The sequence below is a fragment of the Zootermopsis nevadensis genome, unplaced genomic scaffold, assembly GCF_977971745.1.
Source record: "Zootermopsis nevadensis isolate Lab colony 2312 unplaced genomic scaffold, Znev_1.0 Znev_ptg000008l, whole genome shotgun sequence".
NCBI classification, from domain to species: domain Eukaryota; kingdom Metazoa; phylum Arthropoda; class Insecta; order Blattodea; family Termopsidae; genus Zootermopsis; species Zootermopsis nevadensis.
The window spans coordinates 6,269,160-6,293,808 of record NW_028259140.1 but is presented as its reverse complement, the minus strand read 5'-3'; the positions used below and the strand labels follow the sequence as shown (position 1 = coordinate 6,293,808).

At 37.9% G+C, this 24,649-nt stretch overlaps 1 long non-coding RNA gene across 2 annotated transcripts in view; it reads left to right on the top strand.

The window, feature by feature from the left end:
• Nucleotides 1-16,453, top strand: part of LOC110829823 (uncharacterized) — a 371,352-nt gene extending 354,899 nt beyond the window's left edge. For both annotated transcript variants that reach the window (XR_015534118.1, XR_015534119.1), the window contains 2 exons: nt 15,892-15,966; nt 16,303-16,453. This is a non-coding gene — a long non-coding RNA (uncharacterized LOC110829823). The remainder of the gene's footprint in view (nt 1-15,891; nt 15,967-16,302) is intronic.
• Nucleotides 16,454-24,649: the final 8,196 nt, after the last annotated feature.

The window sequence follows — 24,649 nt, the reverse complement described above, 5'->3', positions numbered from 1 at the left end:
ACATGCAATTTGTGCTTATTTGTTCGTTCTTTACTCTCCTGTTTTATTGCAAGACATATACATTTTCAGTGTTGGTCTTCTGGGTTGTAACAACGTATAGATTTAAAGGTAGGTACCAACGTTTCAGAGAAACATATTGTCTCAGATTTATTTCATCCCTGAGGATTAAGGCAGTATGTTTCTTCGCATAAGTCCACACGGAATTTTACAGAAATTGTTAATTAATTCATTGCGCATCGCCTATTTTTTTCAGTTTTGTTAAATTCTTGATTTAATTTGAAACTAAACAAATGGCCTTACAACCCAGAAGAGAGTCATATTCAGACTCACCTCCGTGAAAACCTCAAATCCTAATTGTTAAACATGATCAGATCTCAGTAAACTGTAGGAGTATGATAATTAATTTCCATCCGTGTCTACGTTGTCCTGTTAGGCCAACTCCCCTCATCCAAGGAGCCAAGCCGCTTCGATAAAGGATTTGTAAACCTTATGCAGAAAGGAAGGCGACGTCTGGAAGAAGATACGTTGGCCTGTTTATCAACAATGTAATGGTTTTATTTTTCTCAGACCGGCGTATTTCTAATTGTCATATTTCTTTGAATTTCTATCAACAAAATGACATGATTATTGTGTCCCACAAGCATTATACATATTTAGTCCACTTAAAATGTCTTCGTTTAATTATATTTGCTATCAGAGTTGGTAAAAAAACTAATCTTTCACAGATGTTAACGAGATTAAAATGTTTTGACGAATCATTACGTTTCGTAAGATCTGGAAGAAATGGTTTATGAATATAAATTGTTCGATACTCGTAAGTTATGAATCTTGGATATGAATATGTGAGGTGAAATGTCTCATACTGAATGAGTTACACAATTCGTGTGTTTCTTGTATATTTTTAGACCTGTTTTTCAGTTACATTATATGTTTGTTGTAGAAATCTTAAATTATACCACTGAAATTTCACACGAATCCTAGTCATGTCACGAAACGTAACCTCTCAGAAATACGTAAAATATGATATTTTGATACATTCTTAGACAGTATTATTTATTTTCTTTCGGTTTCACTGAGTAAATAACGACTGCTTAATCTTAGTCTGGTCTAGTGTTGTAAATGTGCCGTGCAAAACATTAAATTTAAAGAAAACGTATTTTCTAAAAAACAAATAAAAGGTTAGTAGACCTACTATTTAAATCTAAAGTAGATATATTTTTATGTAAAAATGTTTCGTTAGAACCAAAAAGCATAACATTTATAAACTCATCAGCAGTTATATTATTGGTGTAATTTAATATGTAGTATCCGCAGGTATGTGAATGTATTTAGTGCTTATTATAGGTCTACAGATTAACTATCAACCACTAATCGGTGCTCAGATCTCAATTGATTTGATAACCCTGCTCCAGAGAAGGGGTGCTCATCCCAATTGCATTTCATATGTCTGTTATATCACGTAGCATGGAGATACTTTATATTCTCATCTTCAACTTTGTCGTTTGTTTCTGGGTAGAACTTCAACCTTATTGACGAAACTTTTGATGTTTTAATTACTATAATCTCATTTAGATGAGATTTCAGGTTCTCCTTGCATCTTTTACGAAGTAGAAGTTTACAGACTTTACCGCTGTTGTGAATACGACAATGAACCTTTTAATTCTGTGAAATATTGGAGGATGGATTCTGAGCGACTGTCATCGAATAAAGAAGGACTTTGATCCATGGAATTAGATCAGATGATCTTGTATATTAGTTTTGCCTTGAAATTTCATGCTAAACACGAATAGTTAAGAGCTCAACGAGTAAATAAATTACATTTCATCATCAGTGATCTGTTAGAAGTAACACATAATGCACAAGCTATTTTGACACCCCTGACTTTACACCGTGGTAGTGGAGTACTGCAGAAATTAATGCATTAGTGCGTCATACAACTACGGTATGATGTACTGCCCAAGCCTAAGCGATAACCTAGTGTGGTTTACCACCACCCTTTAAACTCGGTACTATATACGTGGAAGCTGGTTTGTGGTATACGTAGGGATGCTATTAGTTTTCACCTGATATCCTATTCAAATGAAATGGTCTTTATATGATACTAAAACAGTCTGTGTGTGTTGGCAACTTTCATGCGGTCTCCGTCGTATGGTTCACGTTGTGGTCTCCGTACCTAAAGCGGGAAATAGTTCCTAAAGAAGAAGATGTAACACTCCGCTGTATCATCATGTGCTATGCAATAAGCTTTGGTTTTGGATAGCAGTTAACCAGTTAGCCGTTGACACATGGAAAAGCTTAGTTTTCTGTATGCGTTCTGCCTTCCAATCGTTGGTGTTTGCCTGTCAAATAATATGATCTGTGCTGCGATAAATATATACTAATTAAAAGTGTAGAATTTATAATTAATATAGAATCGTACTATGAGATGTTTGCACAATATTACCGCTATATTTTTCGGTGTTGTTTATATTACAATGCAGGTAACGATATACGATGAAAACAGTTTGTTCGCACTGTAATATCTGGTTTTTTGATTGGCTTTGCCAACAACAAAATTAAATGAGAAATAAATGAATATCAGTACTTCTGTATTTCCCAGGATATGAAATATCAAAAAAGAAAAAACGCTCGTTCATGCTCCGAAATGGAATATGGAATTACACTCGATTAGTAAACACCCGAATTTATAGTAGGCTAAACTAACCGTTCCTATCAATTGCTCACTTACAATCTTCACTTTATTTTAGGTTTGCTTTCCATATCTGTAATGCGTTATTTTTCACGGAGTCTATGTTTTTACCTCCAGAAATTACACACGTAATTTGTAGGGCTAATATGTAGCTTATAGGAGCTGTACTACTTTTTTCATTTTAATCGCTAGAAGAATAGAAAGTTATTTTCCATATTTTGCTCCTTAATTTATTGTCATAAAATTTAAAGACTCAGGATTGGGCCCGGTTTTGAGCTCTTGTGAACACGATTATAAACCTTCTGATTCCATAAAAGTCCGTGCATTTTTTAGCTAACTGAACAACTATAAGTTTAAAGAAGGACTCTTTTCCGTACAGACAGATGATTAGTTGAAAATGAAACTGATATTTTCGATTAATTTTCCAAAATGGATGTACGCTGGGCTCTTGGGACGGCTGCAGCCGTGGCAATCACGCGATGGCACGCGGTCTCCGCCCTCCGCCCTGCCAGAAGATGAGCGTATAAATCTGCCCCTTGAATTATGTTTCCAGCTCAGCAGTAATATTTACGCCTTAAAGTCTGCCAGCCGAAGCAGCCGGCATGCAACTTTATGAGACAGTTCGTGCTGTGCGATGCGGTAAGATGCGATGCCAGCACGTATAGCCGTGACTAGAGGATGCACACGGCGGTAAAGTCTTCTTGGGGTCTTAAACCACACGAACTGGTATAAACTATGGCTATTTTCATGCTATAGATTCATACAGCAATATATAATATGTAATGTGATAATAATTTGTGTGACGTGACATCATAATTTGTATCGGAAATGGGCGTATGCGTTCAGGAGACCATGACGTTCTCACTATCTTAACATGTTCCTTACCAGGCGAAGTGACTGAATTTAATGGCTGAAATAGCCAGAGAGGTAATACGTATATTTTCTTAGAAATGTTCTATTATATTCAGAGTCTCAATGTTATTGTTTCTGTTTTATTAGAACTTTAAAATCATGCCGTGAAAATGATTTCGATCTGCAAACAGTTCTACCTTGAGCGAAGAACAGTCTTCTTGTGTAATCTGGATTTAAAGAAAACCTGAAAACAGCTGAACAAGTTTTCGTGGACGTTATGCTATTAGAGCCTATAAAAAACTCAAACATTTTAATTTCCTACACTCAGTAATACCAACGCGGCAGAAGCCCGAACTTGTAAAGTAGGATAATGATCCTTTGCTACTCTGCTATGACATTATTTTATTCTCTTGTGGACAGTAACTGATGAAGAGTTGCAATTTGGTATGATACAAAGTTACAAACGTATGTACGAGAATTATATGAGCATATTCTGTGTGTTTAATAATACCAATAAAACAAAGGCACGAACAGCTGAGGTCACGTTTTCAGAACAAAAACATAAAACATAAATCAGCTTTACTATGTCAGAATCCAAGGGGTGTTTTGTTGTCTGAGAACGTCTTTCTCATTGGTTGCGTCTGAAATTGCTAATGTTACTGCCTTTCAAATTGGCATATATGCTCAAGTCTTCTCATTGTTTTAATGGCCATGTTTCCAGGCAATAACTTATAAAGCCTTGCCATTTTTCTGCTTTCATATGAAAAGGCTTATATTTTGCATTGACGGGTTCATGCAAGATCCTGGAGGCAGGCACCCCTATTGACGTGTATCTTTCGCCATCGGTCCTAATAATCGGGTCCTCTGACAGCGGTACATAGTTCAACCCTCAAAAGTTTGCCCTTGGGGATATATACCTTCTAATTCCGCATCTTCGCTCATTATAAATGGCGTAGTTTAGCTACCATATGCGTGGCCTACGGAGTACCCGTGAGCGTAGAAATATTTGTTAAAATGCATCTTTGAAAAAGAATTAAAAGTTAACTACAGGTTTGCAAGGAAATCTATCAATGTCAGTATAATATCAAGTTTTACTTTTACAATACCTGAGACTTGTACTTAACCGTTATTTTCCAGAACATAGAGACAATGAGAGGTTTCTCATGCAACATACCCGAGATTAATTGCCGATCACTACACTAACCAGATTCAGCATTTCCTAAACGTTTCTGTATGCATTCCATTGTACGATCTTCTTTATAGATCTGTTTAATTTATTCGTCCTGCCCATGTCTTCTTAGCTCAATTGAAAAGCAACACTCTTTAAGGGCCTGGCTACTCAAATGAAAACATTTCTGCAATGTCTGGTAACACCCGTTAGGTATACGAACACGATTCCAGACAAAGATTTAAAAATGGAAATCAAGTCTAGATCAGAGTATTCATCTACATTTACTGACCATAATTTAAATATTGTCTTGTTTCTTAACGGGCTTTGATTTTTATAACGTAACTGTGCAAGGTTTAAACTTGTGCATATCATGTTCGACATCACGTTTGTTCCACAGTTACAAACGTGACGGAAAATTTCGATTCAGAGAGACAGATTTTGGCAAACGGAGCTAAAACTCGGTTGAGTTAGCTTGGCCCAAATTAAGACATTCCTACTCCACCCCTAGTCTGGACCACAATCGAACTAATTCAATTGGTTCAGAAATGAACACACGCAGATTTTGAGCGGCGGTTTCCATTTGGTTTAAAAATAAACAAATTTCATCCTTCCTGAAGACTTGTCATCGATTTAATATCAGTACTATATAATCTTATGGATTTATTATTTCTGTACTTCTAAAATTCTAAATAACGCCATGCCGGATATGTTGGTGGAAGTTAATTAAATATTACTGTAATAGGATGATGTATGTCCTTAATTTAATAAAATAAGAACGGCCTTGCCCAACACCGGAAATGGGACTCCGGCAAAAATTCGTTTGTCTGTGAGTTATTTTACTAAATTTCCAATCTATATGAAGTAACTTTGGATAAGAAAGCAGACACTCGGTAAATAAGTTCTTGTTCACCCTATAACGTACGAAGGCAGTCACGGTGAAGCATTGCAAGGTGCAGGAAGTGGGCACAGTTGGAGTGTCCCTCTGCCTCTGATATTGTGCGCGTGAGCTAACATATCTCTGCTTCCTGTCTCTGAAACTAATGGCTCACACCTCCACCCAGAAGGAGACATCTTTTCAATTTAATGTTCCAATTTAGATGTAGGTCAACCTACGTCACTTTCAGAACACATACGCTACCCCAGCCAGTGGCGCACTACATATATCAACGTCATGCAGATAATGCATCGTACAACTCCGACTCTGTTTCGAGGATAAAAAATTGTTAAGGGGTTGAGGACCACTTATTTACAAAGCTGTCACAGCCAACTCCATCGTCTTTTTGAAACTACGGCCTGAAATTAATGGTTACGGGGGCATTTCAGTTCAGCTAATAACTATTTTTATGCGCACCGTATAACATTGGTCTTTCCCCCACAAAGTCTAATGTTGTGTAACATAACATACTGCTTCGTGCTACATATAAAGCACTGTGAAACTGTTTATTTAACTTATAAGGTGTTGTTAAAGTTATTCTTTGCATTCAAAATTCAGTTTTCATTTTATAGAGAACATATTATTTGCCACGAACGTATTTTATGATCATTTATGTCACATCTTGTTATTCCAAATATTTTACTTTTACAACGAAAAAAATACAATAATTTTTATTGACCGCTAGAATACTATAAGTTACAAGGCATTTGGAAAATATTAGGAAAATTATAAAAGTGGTAATTGGTCAATAATGGCTGGCAGCAGTCGTAGCTCGAATGATGAGGCTATAAGCTAACATACAATAAATTGAATTATATTCTGTCGATAACCATCAGCCACTTACGGTGAAAGTTTTCTTGGTTCATTTCTTATGAAATAACGAAATTCTTAAATGTTGTGAATGGTATAATGAAAACAAAATTGTGAATCTTTCCAATCAGAGTTAAATTTAAACGGTAATTGTTAAAAAAACATAATTAGCATCAAGTATACGAAAAAAATTATAAAAATATTTAACAATTTATTATAAATATTAGTTATCGTCCACCTAACACTGCTGTAAAATAACACAACAATTTTAACTGTGGAAAGTTTTCTTGTGTCATGCCTATGAAGTATGTTTATCATCGCTAGTTAAATATAAAAAGTACTCAAAAATTACGATATTAATTAGGCAAGAAAGAATTTTAATCGAATCTCCTGACTGAAGGACAGTTATTCTTTGTTAAGACACTACTTAATTTCATTCAGTTCTATGGATAAAATGAGAAATACATACATTTCGGTGTAAGAACCTGAATTTAGGAGACCACTTGAAAAAATTGGAAGGATAATATTAAAATTGATCTTCAAGAAATAATCCTATGATGTGAAAACATGGACTGGATTAAAATGGCTTATTATAGTGTGTAATGACGGACTTACGAACCGTAGCAGCAGGGAAATTCTTGGCCAACTTAATAATTGCTGGCTTCTGTATCTTGTAGTTCATTATTATTTGTTCACATATGACGTTATGACTTTAAATTATGAATTAAACGTCGATACTTCCAGAGTTTGTGCAAAACACTATATTTGAGCTTCCTTTTTTATCGCGTCATGCAAGACGACAAACAACTGGAACAATTTCAGTCAGAAGTAACGACTATCTCCAGCAAGAAAGTGTTTTCCTCCCTTCTCACGCCGCTCAGTCTCATTGCTGCACGCATCCACACATACGCATCAGAGTTTAATTCTAGGAACTCTGCTATAACACTTTTAATTTCCTTCGGGACGCAGAATTCAGCCCAATACGTGTTTCACCTTATTGTGGGACAAGTGTTTGCAAAGCAGGGCTGTCCAAAGCACATGACGTCTTTTCATGTGTTGAAATATAAGGACACCATACAGAGTAACTTTAAACTTGAGGACAACCGTTTGCATATTTTACCTTATAATCTCGTAGAATTTGACGGACGTTTCAGAGGTGCGTGCTGCCTCCATCATAATCTTCCAGTTAATTGATAAATTTATCAGCCGTTAATGAATTTTAACTGCTACAACAGCCGTTTTTAATGCTTTGCGCTGCTAACTGCCACCATCATGACCCTGATAATGGAGACAGTAAGTTCATCTGAAACCTGGGTCAGAATATACCACCAAAAATATCATCCTTAGAACTGAAAAAGTCCAAGGAACATTCATAGACTTTTTTAAACGATCGTATAACGACTAATGAGTCACGTGCTGTGTAGGTTCATAAAATTAGACTTCTTCAAAAATTATTTATATATAAAACGTTATTATTTTTTTTTCAAATGTATTGCACGCTTAATGAGAGTACGCGGTTGGAATTTATTTTAATTTCAACCTTCCCCCAGCAGTCGCTGTCGGTGTAATTATATGTAACCTTTACATTTAAATCAGCTACGAAAACATACCCTTCATAGGCGTCTTTATTTTACCTTTACAAAAGCTTAAACGATTGAATAGGTAACCAATGTAGATGTGAATTGTTGTAAAAACTTAATTAGTTGAAAGTCTTATTTTGTGGTATTTAGTTTGTGATTTCGCGCCGTTTTGCACGACATATTAAGCTTGCCATACTCGACAAGACACGCGAGCTAAGACTACCCCTGTTTTCCCTGGCAGCTGCACATCTAAGCCTATTTGTTCCTTGTTTATAGCTTTCTTTCTTTCCATTCTGTCTGTCACACACTTACGCTGAGGGACTTGTCTCTAAAAGCTTTGTAAATTAATGTTTTAAAAGCGCGTCTCTTCTTACCCTGCAACACTGAAACAATGTCCCCAAACCCTCGAGGTACATTAAATACAAAAACAGGTAAAAGTTATTTTCTCTTTTCTTTAGTTATTTAATAAGGTTCACACTTTTCTACATCCAATTTTTAGGTGGTTTTGAGTGAATTGGTGAAGTGTTGAAACAAAGAAAGGAAAAAGTAGTCCACACAGAAATTACGCGTCTGTTCCTCGAGTGACATCTTCATCCCACCCTTAATCTGGCCCTGTGTGTCATGCCCCCAGCCATCTAGTTCCGTTCTCCCCCTCACCCCTTGTTCGCCTTCATTGCAGAGCCTCGTCTCCCGCGGGGGGCTGGAGGCCAAAAGAGCCCGGCACACAGACATGCATCTTCATGCCAACAAGGTTTGTGCTGTGTAAATTATTTAAATTTAATCACGTTGCTTTCGGCTCCAAATTCAATTATACGCCTATTAATGTGCGAAACTTGATTGTTTAAAATATTTATTACTCTATTCCTGTAGTTAGGTCTACTGTGGCATCTTTTTCTCTCTTCTGCTTTCATCTTTCTCTCTGATGTTCTTCTGTGTGTCTTTTATTTCCTTCATTCTCTTTTTTCGTATCCGAATATCTTGTGTTAAAAAAAAAGAGTGCACTGTCAGATTATTTATACTCTTACAGAGTGAAAAACTGTCACGGGATATAAACTCGTGTTCTCTTGCATTATTTGATTCTTCGCTGCGGATTATAACAGCAGACCATTCTGTCTACTCTTCGCCATTCTCATAATAATAATAATAATCTTTCTCCTCAACGAGAATATCAATGATTGATGAAATTAAACCTCTTGCGGAAAAAGAACAATTTGATCAAGGCGAATGTCTAACACAAATTATTTAACATACCCGCTCACAGTGGCTTGGAGCCGTGTGTTCGAATCCCACTCAAGGCATGGATGTAGGTTCACCTTTTTATTTATATATATGCGTGCGTGTGTGCGTACTGCAACAGGGGAGTCGTGCTAGATGCCTAAATAGGTGAAGAACCCTTCCATGTGTCGAGGACTATAGGGCCAAAACAAGAATCATTTAAATTACATTATGAAACGCTTCAAAATGCATAAGTGATCAAGTCAAGGAGATTGGCATGTGGGCCATGGTAATTACATCAGACATTTTAAAAGGAAAAAACTGGAGGATTATATTAAAATAATGTGTTAAAGAAATGGGATTTGAAAGATGCAGATTGGATTCATGAGGCTCAGGATAGGGGCAAGTGAAAGGTTCCTGTGAACAGGGTACTGGACAATCTTTTTCCGTAAAGGGCGGTACATTTCTTGACTAATTCATCTACTTTTAGCAGCCAAAGTTTCACTGTGTTCCACGGTGTCAGATAGTTCTTTGTATTTGTTTCTGATTAAATAGGAAGGTTAGTAGAACACATAACAGTTAATTTCCTTCCGTGGGTTCTGGATCTCACAATCATTTACTGATACTAAGAAATGGCGGGACAAACCGCCAACACGATCGTTTCCATTGGCAAAGCACATAAACAGAACAGAACAAACAGAGAAGTGCATTTGCTTCGTATTAGAAGTTCCCAGGACAGAATACTGAGAGGGAGGCTATTTGTAGTTTTCTTTAAACACTTCAGACAAATGTCGAAATTGCAAAATTTTAGTAACTTGTAGACGGTGGTTGCTGTCCGCTCCTCTCTGACTTTCGTCTGCAGAGCGTGGTAATGGCTGTGGGCTGACGTGAACAGCGCTTGTTGCTGGCTTTACCGACTGACAGAACGCACGTAAATAAAAAATTAATACATACATACATACATCTCAGATCTCAATTAGTTGGTAGTCAGTTAACTAATTAGGATACAGACGTAGACGCTTGATTCCTATAAACACAACAGATTTAAAATGAAACTTACGAGGAAGCTTTGATATGTGTTCTGAAGGATTCATCGCAGGGCTGAGGTACGAGTGGTTCCCTTTGATGTAGCAGGTCGTTGTGATCAAGCACACTGCAGTAACCATAGCTACAATTATATTTCTCATCAGCCACCATGAATTCTGTTGGAGCTAAAGACAAAGGTTCATGCAACCTCGGAGGAATCTCGCGGGGCCCGGGGCGAGCTGCTCAGGTGAGGAACATGGATCATTTCAACTGCGTAATCGAATTACCACGCCTTCCTGCACTTGCTCCTGCCTATGTATCATTCAACTTGTATACAATAAAATTATTTGATTACAGTTTGCCTTTTCATCTCCTTTACAACTTCACAATGCTGATTATTTGTGCCTCTTACATGACATATCAACATCTCCCCTTTGTGTCTTTCCAACTGCAATGGCAGTGCACATTTACGAGGGGCTTGAAAAATTGTGGTTAGATCTACAATCGTTAACAACAAGTCATCATAAATATTACCATCTATTAACTATTTCAAATACGAAGTTTATCTAAATAAGTTTCAGAGATCGATATTTGTTAGTACTATTTAGTTATATAATCGCTGTTCATTTTTAGAATCTTATGAAACCCATAAATATGCAGTGTGGGATAAATATTGAGTTACTTAATGGAAATATCTATAAGTGGTTGAACAACAAGCTGTAGTCTACAGGGAGAATAATCTAACAATGATAGCAATAGTTTCTCTCTCTCGCCTAGTAGCCATATTTGTCTCTCATATCAGATAATATCGACGCTGATTTCAGAGCTGGTCACCCTCCTCAGAAACGCCTGAGAGTATGGAATTAAAGATCCCTGGAGACTTTTGAGCGAGAGAGTGATGACAGGCACCGCGTTCATTAAATCTTCAAACACACACAGCTGTTACAGAGATACGAGGTTACTACAGCGGTGAAGGTGTCGACTGTGGGCTTCTGAGTTGTGATGTGTGACCTTATACGTGGTTCCCAGTGTTTAAGGAACCACCTACACGACTTCACGACCCGATAACCCAGAAAACTACAATCGATATTATACCCTTGTCCCTTGGAGATAGTTTACATATGTCAGGAACAATCTTATTTCGGTGAGATTTTAGGTTTTAGGATGGTAAGAATGATGGTGTTTTTTTGAATTTTTTTTTTCGTATTATTGCGCTAGACTCCAGATGACGTACCCTAGGTTATGTCTAATAAATATGTAGTGTCTCAGCCTATTAGTTTATCACATTATACGAATTGATTATAAGTGGTTTGATGTTATTTCCGTCGTGATCTACCATTCACGTAGGACTGTATCTGTTTCTACCAGGAAGGCTATAATTTGGCTCATGAGTTAACGCATTTGAGGCAGTTCCATTTCATTCTTGATGAATTTTCATAAAGTAAGTACCAGAATTACTATATTATACATAGTCCTTAATTTTTGTGAACTGTCCATGAATGTAATTTATGTCACAGCAGAAAAGCTGTTGGTAACTTAGTAACTCGGTGTCCAACTGAAAGAAACGCATTGAATAAAACGTCTCTGTCCCTTCCTCTGTAATTACGTTTGGTCAGTAATTCCTTAATCTTCTGAGAACTACAAAATTATTCGGACATCAACTGCGGAAGTAGATTGGCTGATACGGTAGCTGCAGGCACATTGAGACAAACCCGTGGTAACAGTGGCGCATGCGATCATAGACGTCATAGCCATGTGGTAGGTCGTCATCCTCATTTGCCGACGGTGGACACTTCCTGCTGATTCTCGTCGTGTCGCACCGTTGATTAATACATATTTCATGAAACAATTACATAGTCGCATTGACCGTGTCGACCATCCTTCCGCCCTCCCGCGGGAAAATAATGAACTAGTTCGCTTTCTTTCTTTGTTCCAGCCACCAAACACCGAATCGTCCACTCATTTCTTCACTTGTTATGCGGAGCCGTAACTAATTGTTTGTCTTCGCTGTGACTCCTGCGGACATCATGGGCAAACAATTGGCCATGGGCCAGATGTGGCATTATATTTTCACTAAGAGTTTCAAAACTTTTCAGATCACTCGGATGATTTTTGTTTTATTCAATACACAATTATGTTTCGGTAGGATGCTTAGTGCATTTGTCTGCTAATCGCGAATTAACTGGTTTGAATGTCATCGAATGTGTATCACGACTGGGTTTTTGTGTTGTATTCTTAACCCTTTGAAATCGAAGCTCTTCTAAATAATATTTAAAAATTCAGTGTCCGTACCGTAAAGGAAATACAACTCTTCACCATTACAAAGATTAACTTGTTAATGTTGTTTAATGAAGTAGTCGCTGTTATACAGTAGAATCACACGAAACGCATAAATACAAAGTTCAGAGTTGCTGGTTCTTAAAGCAGGTGGGATTTAACAAGTTCAGATCCTTCAGGCAAATGCTACGAAAGTAGAAAACATACATCAGCCTGCGTCCTTCCCGAAGTACAGTTCGCAGTGAATTAGTTTCATTTATGGCTCATAATCTTCGTTGTTCACATTAGTGCATTATCTGTGCGTCTTTGGGCTACGAACTTATTATTTTAAACTGTACGTGCTATAGATTCCCTACGTACGACCTTCTCTGATATTAGAATTACTTTTCGTTTACGATTAAAGGCGGAGAGAAAGAAGGAATATTAAAAAGTTTGGAAACACGCGCATAGCGTAACATCTGACCTTCGCGAAGTCATCAATGACGCCAGAGTTGTCTGGGTGGTTGGGGACTTCTCAGGTAACCATGTTAACCAAGGAAACCATAATGACGTGATAATCAAGGTAAGGTAGCCTGGGGATTCCCCTGCCTATCAATTCCACCAACTTAATGTTGTCCGATTTTAACGGAAACTGGTATTTTTCCACAAATGTTAGTAAAACTCTTCAGTATAAAATTGCATACAAATTCTTTAATACGTTATCGAGTTGTCAAAACAGGGACAAACTGAGAGGAGTAAGAATAACGTGGAACTATTTTTCTAATAGTAGACCTTCATATTTATCTACTACAAATTCCTGCAGAATAATATGTCCTGACGGTTGAATCTCCATGATTTTACTTTGGGCAAAAGCACGAAGAATAATATTTTAACATGGTAATTAATTCTGATTGCGCTGCGTTATGAAGTTTGTCAGTCTAGATTAAAGTTGCCATAACCAAATATACACAGATATTAGGAAATAAATACAAAGTGTATTAACCTTTAAGCCTGTCTAGTGCAAGAGTGCAGTTTTAAATCAGCCCACTATAGCTCCAACCAGCCAAATAAATGTTGTTAGCCAGGTAGAAGAAACTTACACTCGGTGGCAGCGCCTGGCTGGCTGTGAATTGCTAACGATCTATTTTTCCTCATCGATTCTGCTGTGCTTCAGTGTATGGAGTAACACTGAACCGCGAAAACAAGACAGAACACTTTGCTTTTCCCTTTTTAAAGTGTTAGCCGTCTTAACACAGTTAACACGAACATGCCCTAGCCATGTCACATCCTGTCCGAGTGTAGGATTATCATCTTATTAGAAGCTTTACATACCCCTGCAGTATTAAAGAGTCAAGAACAGAAAATTCCACGCGAATAATTATATAATTACGTCTTGCTTTAGAAAAAATCGTTGCTCGAAGAAACACTGGTACACGCGCTGTTTTGCTGTGTCCCGCGTGCTAATGAATATTCATTGGGTCATCATAGATGCCATGCATTGTCACCCAACTAAAACATGTCTTGTTTCCCAGAAGAACCTTACCTGAATTAGAATTTTAGATGTTTCAACTCCGTCTTGAAAGTAACAGAGACGACTCAGTGACTTATTTCTTACAAAGGCATAATTAGCAAAAACATGTGAGACAGGAATCACGGATTCTTTAAATTATATTTTTATATGATTAAATTTTATTCTCAACATGGATACACAATACGAATGCACTAGAGCCTAACCAACCAACTTAAGCTTCTGGTAGGAATGACATAATCCTAGAATTTATTGTGCCTAACACAAAATCTTAATATCTGTATTTGTCCTTAGCCAGTTCAGTCCGGTTCATATTTTCACTGTATATTTCTCTAGACTTACGCGGTTAGACTATTTAACTGTTTGAAGCTCAGCAGGATAATATTCAATAATTCGGTTCGTACCGTAAAGAAAACACAGCGCTCACCATTGCATAGACTGACTTATCAATGCTGGATAAGTAAATTATAGCTGCTTACACAGAGAATCATGTGAAACCGATAAATACAAAATGCAGAGTTATTGGTTGTTAAAGCATATGGTACATATAGTCGCCGTTAAACATTTGTTCTTTGTAATTTAGATGTGACAATATAATATAAAATTGAAATTTTGCATGGAATATTTTCCTTCTTATCTTTATCCCATGCCTCTGTTTCCTTAATTACTTTCTTACATTTATAGCATTTAGAAACTGCCTAATGGTAGCAGCACTTAAAAAATAAAACATTCTGACATCTAATGTCGTTACTGAGAACTTGGTTTTACATAATGCGCTCACACACACACACACACAATCGCACATAAAACGTATGATACAGATAATGCGTTAATCATCAGTTTAAATATTTCAGAATGTCAACAATTACATAGGAACATCTTTTGGAATAAACCAACAAAATAATTAGTTCACACTTTTCCAAAATTTCATAATAGGTGCACGAAAAGACATGGCTTTCTGAATATCGCAATAAATTTATGTATTAAACAATGCGTATATCATTTTGTTTTTCGAAACCTTATAAAAGAAACTTTTGCTTTGTTGTATTTTTAGTTTCTGCTATCATAATGTTAGTTTACAAGGAAATTTTATTTGAAATAAAAACAAAGCTCCCTTCACTTCAAGAAACCTTACCCGATACGTAGAATGTAAAGCAGTTGTCGGGAATCTCGCCGATGCTGACACCGTCTGGTAAAAGCTAACGACCACCACTTAATTAAAATTTAAGATGCACTATAATGCGGTAAAGAGGGGGAATTCTGCAGCCAGGTCGTCTTGGGGTGTGATGAGCATCTATCAGGGGGTGGGTAATGGTATGGCTCGTCTCGTGTAAGATATCCTCCCTTATATAATACTTACATACGCACTAATGCATGTAAATTATAATTAAAAACCCCAGTCGCATCTGCTGTCCGCATATTGAACAACTGGATACTTTTTTGTCGGCCTTAATATCTGTTTACTTTTGACTCTCTTATGCTGAACTACAAACCCGGTTGATAGCAGTCTTACGTTATAATCCCAGACTAAAAGCATTTTGCGTTTCTGAATCATGATAATAAATATGGGATCTTCAAACTTTCTTTCTCCCTTAAGACTACCAATAACGTCAGTGCTATGACGAGAATAATTGAAAAGAACGAGGAATGTTGCTTCGTTAACTTAATACGAGCTCGTTGTTACGATGGAGCACTGTTGTTCGTGGAAGCCAAGACGCACGTCTGTTTCAGCGGAGTCACGCTGATGTTTGTGGGGGATGAAATGAACGCTGCTTTTTTGCATAAATCGAACGTTTCCTGATTTAACTTTTTGCTTGATTTCAATTCCAGAACGTTATCTCAGCCGCCTGGAGGACACGTAATTGGAACCTCGTCACCGTTCAGTCTTTCAGCAAAATGTGATCGGTAAGTCTTTTCAGAGATCATTATCGAGTAGGTAGATTTTACGAAGTTATCGACATCTTCTGAAAAGTTCCTTAAGTAGTCGGGCACATAAAATCAATGCGTTAAGGGAATGCAGAAAGAAAGTAAACGTCTCTTAAACTGTGTAAGATTTGAGGTTTTCACAGCCGTGAGTATGAAGATTTCTGTTAAACTGTTTTACGGAGATCTGGTGAATTTATGCATGAGATTACTTAGACTTCGAAGTGTCAGAATAAGCATTTCGGGATGTTGTTGCAACATATCCAGCCTTCCTAAACATTACCTCAGCTTCTCTTTTCCTCTGTGACGGTCTAACAGACGGACAGACGGACGGAGGGCCTGTCGGTTCGTTCGGCCGATCTGCATGAGACAGCCATCAATCCCAGACCGCTCCCCAACATCAATCTTCCTAGCTGCAGCACATGGAACACGGAAGACTCCATACGACTACAGGAGACCGACACCCCACCCCCACCCCACCCCATTCGCTCGACCAACCGACCGCACTTTTTTGACTTGGAGATGGGAAGTGAATGGGAGCTAGTGAAAATTATGCGCGGGTGGAGAACACGGGTTCCCTTCTGAATCTACACCACGTTTCAGCGAAGATTCCCCCAGTTGAAACCCAGTTTTTAATTGCGTTCATAACGCTGCCGAGCTCCTATTAAATTGGCTCCGTCCGCATGTAACAACTCGAGAAAAGATTAACGGATTTTCGTAAAATTTGGTATTGGGGAATTTTATAAAGAATTGTCGACCTGTTTTAGTTTCTATTTAGATCGGACAATTTCATCGATTTAACTTAAGCAAGAGTGTTTTCAATATGTGACGTTCTTCTGTTTTACTTTTATTGTTCTTTGTAAGATCGACTTTAATAGTATCTTCTCACCGACGTCTTGTTTTTTTTTTCTTTCTTGAAGATTCAGGCGAAAAAATTACGTAGGCTTGTGCAACGGTTGGTGTCACTTTAACTGGAACAGACTGTAAGTTTCGTGGTTGCACTGAACTGTGATCAGGACATTTCCAAGCCAAATTACGCAGTACGAGCGGACGACGATATGCCCTCCCCTCATCCTCTTGCCTGTTTCTTGCCCATCCCCTCCCCCAGAAAGGAGCAGCCACGGATCAACCAGAATAACAAACGATTCTGGTCGCTGCAGGATGCTGGTGTTATTGTTCCCTGTCTGCCAGCCTGCTTCAAATTACGTTCTGTTCTGTTGTGGTCACTTCTCCGTGCTCTTGTCTGTTACGATAACACCTGGACCAGTTCCTCACTTCGCCAGAATTCATGCTCATAATTTAAAAATTCTGCCCACGTTCCTTGAATTCTTTGCGTTAAGTTTGTAAGTAACGAAGAGTTGTAATGTCACTTTTTGGACATCGTCTATGGCAGTGGTATTCAACCTTTTTTGTTCGCGTACCCCCAGATATAATTTCTCTTCAACTTTGTACCCCCAAAGTTGTTGGTGTATAATTCAAGTTATACATAAAAATAAATTAAATTAATTACATTACTGATTATTCAGTGTTTATCATAAAATAATATATATTTTTTTTAAATTTCACGTACCCCCTAAGATGTTTTCGCGTACCCCCGGGGGTACGCGTACCCAAGGTTGAATACCACTGGTCTATGGCAAAACGTACAGAATTACTATCGTAGTGACGTTTTTAGGGGCTGAACTGCGGTTTAAGAGATTGGGTCGCTCTAGTTTATTTTACGAGCGAGATTAATCAAGTCAAAACCATCAGACTGTATTTATTTAAGATTCATTTTAATATTATTTTTTTCAGTTTTTTTTAAGAATATATTTTTGCACTCATTTTATCACTTCCACACAAAAAAAACGCGTATGACTTAATATATGGATTTACATGAACGACATGAATTTTGAAACGATACAAGGGTGAAGTGAAATCGGTCTATCCTAGCCCATATTTTAGTTGGAAAATGAAGAAAGTGAAAAGTTTAAGAAGACTGGTAACGAGGATCGACCCACAAACTTTCAGACGCGATTCGGTCTTAATGAAGAACCAACTTGGTCGATGTATAAGCGTGAGCAACTTCATGTTTTCCAATTGTAAATACATAGCCGAAACGAGCCGCAAATTTAGAGACGGGAATTAAACTGCACTCCACTGTAGCATTTCTTTTTCTCTTTACCATACATTTTTCATTAAAGAAACTTCCGATTTTAATTACGTTAGGTTTAGCAGGGAGTGGGGTACGTGAGGGGGATGGGGGTTGCACTAAGTATGCTCAGCGCTTTTCTTCTACGTTAATGATTTCCATATGCTAATCCTGGTGGAGCACTGGGTCGTGTTCCAAGTGTTGTATAATTACGCAGGTCGCCACCGCGCACCTGAGCATGGTGCTATTTCATCCCGCCTGCGCCATGTTGACAGCAGCAGTTAAGAAAAGTGTGCTTATGCATTTCGTAAAGTTTTAAAATAAAGACTATGGTAAGCTCTCTATGAAACTTACAGGATCTGTTGCATTTTAAGTGGTAAATAGGACTGGTAATTCAGAGCGTGTGGTTCTCAACCTGTGGAACCGGCTTTTTAATACTCCATACGTTAGCTCAGAGTTCATACGACCCTGGTTCTTGTGCTGTTGTATAGTAGCCGTCACCAAATTGCAAGTTTCAAGGTCACGATAAGATCGTCGCCGTAGCACCGCCGCGCTGGTGACTTAGAGCCACCGCCTGGTAAGGGAGGGGGTGCGAAGTCCTTCCGTGGCCTTGAAACATACAAGTTGGTGACGACTGCTATAGTTCAATAAAAAGTGTTTTTTTTTTTTTTGGAACAGACGAAGGAAAGTGTTAATTGCGTTTGCTGTTGTAAGGTGTCTCCCACATTTCTCTTTCACTTTTCGACGTATCTTACGGAATGGGACACACAAAACACTTCATAAAAGATGTATAATATTTTAATGGATTATACTGTTCACGTAAACTCATTTAGAATTTTTCATTTCGCGTCATGTTCTCAAGTACATAAAGCATATAGCGTGTGCTAGGAGGATTATCGTGAGTGGGATTAAATGAATGTGGTGGAACGCGTCGCAGCACGTGCCTGAGGCAAACAACGAGAGCCATAAGAAGAACATTCCGGCAAAGCCTACGGCGATATTGTTGATAGCGTGCTGCACTCTATCCTGTCATCCTTTACACATCAAATACTTCATAATCGTAAATTAAATATTGTGTTAAGAGTTAACGAAACTTTACGCAGCCCGGAAAAAAGTGACGGCGAGCCTCATGCGTCCCTCAGGCCACGGATTGCAGATTTCAGCATGAAACTGGCACGTTTCCTTCTGAATACGTGCTTTCAGCGGGTGCCCGCAATAAGGTACAGATGTCGTCTGCGTCGCTTGTTATGTCGTCGAGCCAGGGCGTCACTTTGAGACGACACGGCGACATGCGCACCGCTAAACAGGGGCGTCATTTGTTTGGGTGACATCCACAACTGGGCGTCTCTCTCACGGGTCTCCCACAACTGCGTAGACGCACTGGCTGTGCAAATTGTCAATTTCATTTTACATCTTCGTCAAATCTGAGGCACGATGGACAACTGTTCATGTCCCGGTCATGAAAATCACGTGTTCGAAATTTGTCGTAATTTGTGATTGACAGAAGAAATAGTTGTTAGACATCTTTGTCTAACAATTCTGGAATAACCTTTTGAAACCGAAGCGTATTTAAAAGTATTTTAAAATTTTGCTCCTATCTTACAGAAAACATAACCTAAAATAATTACAAAGATCACCTGGTTGATGCTATTTAAGAAAATAATCCATGTTTACACTGAGAATCATGGACTCCCAGAATAAACTGCAGAGTCACTGAGTTTCAGAGGATGTGCGTGCTAATGGGATTTAGAGCGTCAAATATGTTTCAGTTCGCAAATAATTGTTGGCATAGGCCAACAGCCTATATTTTTACATAGTTCTTGTCAAGACATTTCTCATCCTATATAAGACCCAAATGTGTTTACAGTTCAAATCTTGGCAAAATATTTATTTAGAATTCAATCCACACTTAGTGTTATCCTCCCTTCTGTTGTTTCGATTAGAATATTGCGCATACCCAGATCTGGTCCGAGGGTAGCTCAACCAGGGGCCCAACAGATAGACTTTGTCCACTTTCCCCCTTCTACCTGAAGACGGAAGCTGTAGTTTTATGATCTTATAATTTAGTTGATGGAAAAAGTTCAAAAGAGTCATTTTACAAATCATAATTTGCAACCAAATAGTTTCTCCATATTTATAGAATTATAAGTGATCAGTTTATTTGTTCCTGACCTTTGTATATCAGAATGGATGTGAATAGTGAGTTGGAATGACACGATAAAAGGTTGTCGTAGTGACTTTCATTAAATAAACGAAGTTGTTACTCTAATATATTGCTTATTCGAGATTCGAAGTGGGGACCATATAAATATTTTAAAATAACGGGGAATGGGCAATAACATATACAGCAGTTGGCCCTTGTCTTGGCTCAGTTTCTTTGGCTCTTGATGGCAGCAGCAGACGGTGAAATGCAGCCAATGGTCGTGAAAGGAGCCTCAGGGAAGGTACACCAGATGTCAGGACGTGATAGATGACCTCAGTCGTTACAATAACCATCTCCAGAGAGGCAAGAGAGGAAAATAAAGAACACAAAGACAACCGAAGTAACACATTTTCAACATCTATCAACATTATAAACCCTGTTCTTGAAACACAACGTTTAGTTTAACCCCACAGCGTTTATGCTATAGTAATTTTCTAACATTAAAAATGACCTTACCCTAAAATTGTTGTGTGGTCGTTAAAATGCAGCTGAGGATGGGTCTGGGAATAAAAAAACGAGTGTGTGTGTGTGCCCAAGATGTAATAGTTCTCTCGTGGCTGCGTCAGCAGAGCGAAAAGTAATTAGCCTCTCCGGTGAATTATAAACTTACACTATCCGTATCACAGCCCCAACCTACCAGTTACGTTTTACTTCTAAGAAGGGAAATATGACGTCACAATGTCGGGACATTACAATCAAAAGATTTGAAAAAAAATTAGGAGTTACCATTTTCAACCTGTAACCTTACTACACAGCGGTTAGAACGCTGGCCTTGTAATCCTGGGGTCTTGGGTTCGATTCCCGGCGGTGCCCGAATTTATAACTTGTGTTGGACAAGGCCGTGGTCTAGGCAACACGGAGTTTTCCTCCACGGGCTTCCCCGGTTTCTCCGTGGCATCCCAACAATTACTCCATTCACACACAGAAGAAGGCAATGGCAAACCACTTCTGGATCATCTGCCAAGAACGTATATGAACAGGTCCCAGTCCGAGAAAAGGATGCAAGGATCCTGTTCATATGGACCTGTCGTCAGACAGAACACTAAATAAAAAATAAATAACCTTACTACACGTTTAATAAATTTTTAAACTGACGAATTTTCAAGAAATTTGGAATGGACAGGCCACCCTGCAATTTTTTTTTCTAATTTTTCACCATCAGTAATACCAACACAGCGAGCTCGGAATTTCTGAGATCAGGTCGACGCTACGCAACTAATACCGAAAGAGCCCAAAATCCTCAAATGTTGTGTTGTAACAGATATTAAAAGACTATACAGCATTTTTTTTGTTAAGTATGCTGTAAAATAATAATATGACTGGTGATTTAATGCACATTGGACCTAGAGGTTCAGTTTAATGTAAAGATAAGTTAGAAGTATGCTTATAAATTGTTTTTTTCAGTATACAGCTATGAAAATAAAAGAGGTACATAATTTTAAACGTTATTTAATTTTGGACTGCATTATTATATTATATAAGGTTTTACCAACTTCAATTTCACCTTTCCATAAAACTGAAGCATTTGAAGGAAGGCGTCGTTATTTTTTCTAGACCTAAAATGATTCTTTCGTGTGAAAACTCTTTTTCCTGGGACTCGAACCCAGGACAGTTTTTGGGGTGTAGCCTTTGTTCTGTAATAAACCTGGACTTTACTCGAAAAAAAAATTTCTCGACAACTCATAGGAAAACCATCAGTGAGATTAAAATTAATTTTGGTTGCATTTCAACCTATTAAAACGTGTGACAAAAATGTAAATTTAAACAAATTCTAATTAGAATGCCTTATTCTTCGCAATGTAAGTAATTTCTACCAGTCGCCATCAGATGGCAGCAAGTACAGACCCGACACTGTGGTGCCTCTACGAAAGTCCTGTATCGGCTCCGGTGACTCGGTGAATAGTTTCTCTGTCTGTTTAACCTACCGCATGTCGCTTGTAATTCAGGCCATAAGTTGTTCGTCAGAAGTTACATTTGAAACAATTGCCACTTTTTGTCGTCTAGAAACAACAATTTGTACAAATGAATTCTATGAAAAAGCAGAATTCATGTAATAAGCTAAATATGTATATCATTTTTCATTGTTTAACGACGTCGTGTTATGTCGAAAAGGCAGAGGGTGATCATGAAAGGTGAGATTTCAAGAATCAGAAGGCAAGCCATTGTGGCATCCATTTGCTTTGTCGTTGAGATATTCTCGTAGTTGCATTGTCCTGCTTGTGATTTCTTTCTTAGAGACACTGTATCAACTGCACAGGTTTCCGTCATTTAATACTTTTTTTTGTGTGAACTTAGAATAACGTGGAATGAAGTTTTTGGCATGTCTAAGAACTCCTATTTTAAATTTATTATTTATGGACATTTGTACCAAACCCTACAGCGCAGACTTAAACTTCTCAACAAGGCTTCTGGGAATACAATTCCACCTCGTCCAATCTGATTACTTAACACCATAAAGTAACAAAGGTAGAACTATGCCCCTTGAGGTATTTGAACCAGCGATGCCATTGATCCATCGGTCGCAGATTATCAGCGCCTTAAATTGCACGACCTTTGATATCGACTTCGACAAACTTTGAAACAGATTTCTTTCGGTTCTGAGCCAAACTTCGTATCTGCAGTTTGTAATTTTGCCTGTTAATACCGCCGTCCAAAAAAGGACATATGAATTACCTCCCCAACCCCCTTATTTAAGAAACCTGCTGCTAAGTCCTATCATTTTGCATCCGGAGTTAAATCTGAAATAAGCTTAACGTGTCGAGTCATCAGAAATGACAACACTTGTTTTCGGTCCTGTCCGATTGTCTTTTTCCGCCATTAAAGCCACGCCTGCACGTTCTTGACAACTTTGGCCCTGACATCATCTGAGTTGTACCTGAGAGGATGGACAGACAGACAGATTTCGCAATGTCCCTTATTGAAGTGTTGAGTAAGATTGGCCTCGTGGACAATTTCTTTAGCAACAACAATGCAGCGCTAAGAGCCTACATACTTTCATCTCACGCTCAAGGGTAATAATACAATCTTTATATATTTACAAATTCTTCCGTCATTATTTTAAATATTTGCGAAATAAAATCTTATGTATTTGTTTTAGAAGTCTGTCGTATTTTTATATATCATCGTAATAATTAGTCTATATTATTTCTTTCGCCATGTTTTGCCAAAAATGACAAGAAACGTCCTTAATTCTTCTACTTAAAAACAACAAATTAAAAACATAATATGTATAGTTAATATATTTTCTTATTTTAAGATGTCTGTTCAAGGAATTGAGCCCAGACTACAAGAGAGCCATTTTTATAGTCAAGAGTACTCCATTCCGTATGGCTATAAAAATTTGATAATTCCACATCCCAGCCCCAACCAGAATTCGCGTTATTATTCTTAAAAATCCCTGTAACCTATTAAGAGTACGCGAAGTAGTGATTCTGTGTTTCAGTTACCAAGTCACTTCAGCCTGAAACTGTTAGATGCAGCTCGAGTCACGATTAATATGAAATTTAGCTTCATCCGAAAATCGTGAGGCTATAATTTAACAAATTTGCTTCTTAAATTCTTACGCAAACATTTAACGGGAAAACTGCCATTGTCATCGACGTTATTTGTTAAGCAATTAATCTGGTGTTTGTGTTTGTGAAGTTTTGTTAAATGCATGAAATTAATTTGTTATTCACCTCTGCAGACGATTGGAAATTTTGCTGATTGTAACCGTGGCCTCATTCTGTTGGTTTACCGGTTGACTTAAACAATACGTATCTCATGTTTCATTCTTTTCTGTACAACCAAGATAAACAGAACGGAAGTACTTTCTTGTGATTTATTATAGCGTCCCGCTTCTAATACTTTCAATAAGAATAAATGATTTGCTTCAGTTTGGATCACTTACGTTAGAAACGCGTTCTTAAAAATGTTATACTTTTCATTCACTTAAATTCAGTTTGAAATACAAATATTGTAGCGGGTCACATCCAGTTTAATTTATCAAAACATTAAATGTGTAATTACTGGCATTACGTGAATGCTTAAATAAATGCGAGACCCAGTTCTCTGTGTAGTCGTCACGAACGAATCGTCCTTAATTGCTACACGAGAACCTTCTTTTGTTCAAAAGCGTTCGTAATAGTTTGTGCCACCAACCAGAAAAATTGAATCCGTTCTCCTGTTTCCGCGTACTGAGCGCTCGTCTTCACACGACACCTATCGTTGGGGTCTGGAAGATATGAGGTTCCCATTTTCCTTTCCAGATCACGTGACCTAGGTGTGTTTTATTGCCAGGTTAGCTAAGAGGGAACATTAATCTGTGTTCAACAAATAACGGAAACACATTT